Source organism: Meleagris gallopavo, chromosome 2 (assembly GCF_000146605.3).
Source record: "Meleagris gallopavo isolate NT-WF06-2002-E0010 breed Aviagen turkey brand Nicholas breeding stock chromosome 2, Turkey_5.1, whole genome shotgun sequence".
Lineage (NCBI taxonomy): Eukaryota > Metazoa > Chordata > Aves > Galliformes > Phasianidae > Meleagris > Meleagris gallopavo.
This window is the reverse complement of record NC_015012.2, coordinates 61,364,344-61,369,980: the sequence shown is the minus strand read 5'-3', so window position 1 is coordinate 61,369,980 and position 5,637 is coordinate 61,364,344. Positions and strand designations below refer to the sequence as shown.

General features: G+C 37.8%; 1 long non-coding RNA gene across 1 annotated transcript; it reads left to right on the top strand.

Moving 5' to 3' along the window:
• Window positions 1–212: 212 nt before the first annotated feature.
• On the top strand, window positions 213–5,625 carry LOC109366133. The gene is made up of 4 exons (XR_004159059.1): window positions 213–294; window positions 1,815–2,057; window positions 4,056–4,146; window positions 4,972–5,625. It is a non-coding gene; the product is annotated as an uncharacterized LOC109366133 (long non-coding RNA).
• The last annotated feature ends 12 nt before the right edge of the window (window positions 5,626–5,637 follow it).

Here is a 5,637-nt window from a genome sequence, read left to right as displayed (position 1 = left end):
AATGAACATTTGTTTCTACAATAACCCTATCCCTAGTTCTATGTTTTGGGAATCTAAGACACTTAAATACGTGGTTCCCAAGACTATCTCTCTCTGGCAAAAGTTAATAACCTTAAAATGACATATGATCTCAAATGCATGCAACAAAAATGCTGTCTAGATATAGCAAGATTGTCTTTTTTTTTTTTTTTTTAATCCATACAGACTTACATCCTTGGAATTTTTCAAATGTCAAAGGGGCAATCCCTGCACTATGATTACTGTATGATCTGCACAGTATGATCCCTGCAGTTGGTAAGCTCTGTATTCCTCTGCAGACTTGTACTGCTATATGTTAGACACTATAAAGAAAAAACACAGTTCCCAGTCCTTTCTCTTCTTTTCCTAGGCAAAATATAATGCATGGCAAATCATGACTGATTGAATTTATGTTTCATCAGAGTCAAACTGAAATTTAAAGGAGCAGTTAACAAATCCTCAAAGGCCTGAGAGTGGAGCATTTATGCTTCCTGCAAGAAATAAAGAAGCAGAAGAGAGCTGGAGAGTCAACTGTTCTAAGAAAGCTGTTTCCTGGCAGCTCAAGCCATGTGTTATCACTGTGCTCAGGGCTGGACTACCTTGCTGAACGGATACTGAGCTCTGGCAGCTCAGCTATCCCATGCTGAACACATAGATGCGGAAACGTTTTCTAAATGAGAGCAGTGTATAGTTTGAAGCCTATTTTCCTTTAACACAGAGTATTTCTGTGTGATCTTAGGCAGGAGTTTCTTTTGTAATCCAATGGTACAGCAAGAAAAGTACCACCTTAGCCACTCTGTAAACATTTCTCCTCTGCTTCATCCAGAGCTATCCTCCAGCAGCCCAAGTCTGTATCTGGGAATGCACCGGGCTGTTGGGCTGCTCTCTTCCATTTGTCTTATTTTGAGGGAACGTGTGCTGATTGGTGACAGTGGGGGAAGTCCACACTTGCAATGTAATCGTGATTAGATGCACGGGTGCTGGATCTGGGATAAGAGGTTAAAGGTGTGAAATAACAGCAGTGGAACTGGTTGTCTTTGTCTCTCTGTTGAAGCAAGGCAGTATTAGATTAACTGCTATAAAAGAAATAGCTAGGTAAGAAATAATAGGTGAGGTGGCTAGATATATCATACTGTATCATTTAAGAGGCAATATCTTATTTTTATAGTACTTCTTTGTAAAAGAGTAAAATTCTTATAAGTGAGGTAATAAGGGCTTTTCATTGTTTTACCATAAATAACTTCCTCTAAAATGAGCACTGGAAATGGAAAGCGTTTTGAATCTGTGCTCAGCAGGGCACATCATCTGCTGTATACACAGCTAAGCTAAGCCTCTCAGAGTTGTGTGCAAAGCTAAACCTGCCATCTCCTGATTACTATGTGGTTAGCTAGCCATGGACAGTCAATCTTGCTCTTCCTGCAAGGCTGAGTAGCTGTTTGGATGTTACTCCTTTCTTCTGACCTGTGGATCAGTTTCTCTGTCACCTAGGGGCAGCCCCAGCTGCCAGCTCTGTAGTTATACATGGGCTGTGCTGAAACAGGCTCTCTTCACAAGATCTCGGCTGCTGACCTGGTCATCCTGCTGCCTATACCTGAATGTGACTTTGTTGATATAACAAATCAGTGCAGCCACCAGGGAAGGCCATGATTAGAGTTTGGATCGTTAATTTACCTTGAAGATCTACCTTTCAGGTTCAGAGTCCTTTTTTGAAGTGTTTCTGTTTGAGCAGGTTGTGTGTGTTTTATGTGGGGTGTGATTTCTAAGAGGAAATTTTCTTCCCTTCCTATCTCCCCAAGGAAAAAGAACATTTTTAAAGACCAAGGTGGCTCCAGATGTTTTCAAGGCAGCATCCAGAAGAAAGTTTCATTTAAAGAAGCAGAAAATAAATGAAACCTGGGATAATTCAGAATGAGAGAGCAAAGCAAACACAACCACAGAAGAGGTCATGCTCCACTCTACTTTTTATCTTGCCAGCTGAAGAATAGCACTTCATGTTGACTTTCATCTCCTTGGGATTGCAGCTACATCTGTGTGGTCAGGTGGGGATTTAGGCTTTGAAAGAAAAGTTTGCAATATTTTACTGCGTGCACAAAAATGTCTGCTTCTGACCTAGAGTCTATCAAAGGAGGAAAGCAATAATAGGAGTGAAAAAACTGTTGAAGTGGCTCTGCTCGGTAATGAGGAGATGCTCTCTGTAGTGATGCTGGATGCAGTTGCCAAAACCAATTAGAATAGCTGAGAGAGAAAAACTAGTCAGTGTCACTTTTAATTTTTATTTAACCTTCTTGATAGCATTAATGCATCTACAGGTCACAAATGTAAGCTTTTACTAGTGATGTTCTTAGGCATGCACACACTGGACAAAGTGTAAAGTAAGAGGCCCGATACCTTTAAATAAAAAAAAATATGTATATACATTTAACACCTTATCTCAGGGAAAATAATGCTTACTTTTCACAGCACTTAACTGATCTTGGATAAACTTGATTAAACAGTAGTAATTTAATACTGCTAGTTTAAATTTTTTTTTAATTTTTTTTTTAAATTTATTACTTATTTATGTATTTATTTGTTTTCCTCTGGAGCAAGGCATAACAAGAAGACACAAGCATTAGATTCAGTTGAAAGCAATTTTGAAGTACGTTCATTTCAGATGAGGACTGATATTTGATTTATGACATTGAATTCCTTTGAATGGGTAACAGGGTTTTTTTGTTGTTGTTGTTTTGTTTTGTTCTGTTTTGTTTTTGTTTTTAATGGGGGTGTGGTATATTATTCTAGAAGAAGTTGTTTACTGCTAAGTCAAAGACTGGGGAATTCATCTGAGTAAAAATAAATATTTTATTTATGTGACATAGATGTAAGAATCAACTGAAATTTAAATAAATCTTTCTCTTTAATACATAACAAAGGGTTGAGATCCTTAACAGTCATTGCTGTTCCACTTGAAAATTTTGTATGATTTATACCTTTTTTTTAAACCTCTCAGATGTTAAGAAAAAACTCATCTGTTGCAGAAAATCCTATACAACTATGTAGGTTGTTCTGAAGACAATGCCTCTTCTTAATTTCCATGGAAATTACATAGTGCATAATATTATTTGACAGAGTAAATTCTCAGCTGCAAGACGCTATTTTAGAAGGCAGCCACCACAGTTAGCTATAGATTTTCACCAACAGTGAACAAGAGCCACACTTGTGAAAATCTGCACCATCAAAGTGACCCACTGTCACTGTTGCCACTGCTGAAATGCACCAGCCACTGCCTAACTGTGCTCATATCTGCTGTTTGGTCTCCACAAATATTCAGCAAGCACTGATGAATACCAGTGGATGCAATTCTTTTTCCAGATGAGGAAATTCAATCACAAACCTTTGATTTATCCACACTTCCATGTCAGATACCATTTTGTTAAACTGCCCCTCTAGTGATATCAGTCACATGGCAACAAAATGTAATGGAATATTGATGGGAAGGTTCAACATTCACCTCTGATATTGTAGATCAATGTAATAAAATAGGAGGCATTACTTTTGGAGCGACCCTCATGTAGTTCGAATAGAAGCATCTCAAAGTTTTTGTGGAAGCTTCTAGCCATGCTGATATTAGGATGTTGACGTAGATAGACTCAGGCCATCTCTAGTACAGCTTAACTCTTTTGAGAGGAAAACAAAATCAAATAATAAGCTTACCTGAAGGAAAGAACATTGCTGAAAGCAGAAAGGGTAAGTGGAAAAAGGAGACAATGAGAATGGATGAACAGGCAAAATTTGAAGTTCACCATTCCAAGAGCTAAAGTAAAGGCATCCAAACAGAACTGGTGCTAATACAGAAGGTATCTGCAGGCTGGAGTCTGCCTCAATTGCATGCAGAGATGACCCTGATCATAAATGCAAGTCCGAAAAGCCTTTAAGTGTGTGTTTGTTTTCCAGATCCTGAACAGAGCTCTATGGTCAACCCATGATAAGAATAGGATGAAACCAAAATCTATTTGAAACTTTCATAAACTGAAGATCTTTCAATTTTAATATTGTAGGTTGGTGCCATTGTAAATCTAGAAGTGAGTGGCTGCATCTTCACACTGTGGAAAACATGAAACCACTCCTAGTTCTGGTACTTGTCTAAAGGTAAAAGAAACATTGGGTTATAAATCCTAAGTGTTCTTTTTACATATCTTTGAAGTTACAAGTTAATTTCATCTGTCACGTAAAAGTCTCAACTGCCACATAAAATTAAATAGCTGTAAGTTTGTGTGGTAGTTTCTTTTAACGAAATCATTAGTAATTAAAGAATGCATGCTTTGGTCAGTTTATGCTGTCTCTGATGTATGTAATTTGGTTATCCTTTATCATTTCTAGGGACAACATTCACAAATACAATTAGTATTCATACTAATGTCTAGCCCTTTTAAAAGGCGATCCATATATAGGCTTAGTGACCATTTTAATCAGTAGACTGGATAGGTACTTGAGACTTGTGAAGAAATACTTTATTCTGGGTTTAGAGATTTCCTTCAGCTACAGTCTGATGTCTTTTCTTTGATATTTAGAAACATGAGTTATTCAGAAAAATCTTAAGGAAATATGAAGAAGTTTCTGTTGGTTTCCAGCGCGTTTCTGAATTTAATAACAAACTTTCCTGGAATTGCTAGCTATCCTCTTATACAATTCTTTTTTCTAGAAAATGCAGTGATAAATTTGATGACATTTAGAATCTATTTTCTTCTCATGTCTTGTTTAAACACTCAGGACTGTCAGAATCATTGAATGATCGTATTCATCACCAGGTCTCATCACATATAATACTACTTGGTTTTGAAAGTCTGTTACCAAAATGTGCCAGGCAGAAAAATTCTTCTTGCCTCAGTAACAGATGATTCTCCCAAACAGAGATCTTTCTGCCTATAATATACTGTCTTTCTCCCTTTGACCTGTATGCTACCTGTATTCTAGGCAGCTTCAGCTCCATCAATACGGCTCTGTTCCATCAGGCTCAACCCGGATGTGAGAATACAAGTTTTTGCAGCTACTTGGCAAGGCTAGGTTAACAACCAAGGGTCTGGTTCAGAAACTGTACTGCCACATAATTTGGGCACTGTATCATGATATCCGGCTCTGCCTAATGGGCTATACCAGTTCAAGTTCCACATTATGTGCATTTTGGGGATTCTCAGAATTCATCCTATATTTCTCTGGCCACTATGCTGCATGGCCTAACCTGTTCACCTGGGTACAGCAGAATCTGTACTCCAGATTTCTGATGCAGTGAAGTTTGGGCAACATTTTCTGCCTGTCCAATCTTTCATGTCCTACTTAATAAACTTTGAATCCTTTGTTATGTTTGAAGTAAGACAGACGTAGAGACTTCTCAAACACATAAAGATCCTAGATGTTTTCTGGAGCAGAAAACTGAAATCATCTGAACAGAGACACTCTCATATTATTGCCAGCGAAGGAGGCCTCTGATGTCAGTGACAACTTAATTTTATGATAGACATCTTAAAATTTGCATATATGTAGAGTAAGATGATAAAGATTTGGCAAGATGATAAAGCTTGGTCTTGATCTCACTTCATGTCAGGAAGAACAATTTTGTTCTTTGAGCAAAGCTCCTCTCCT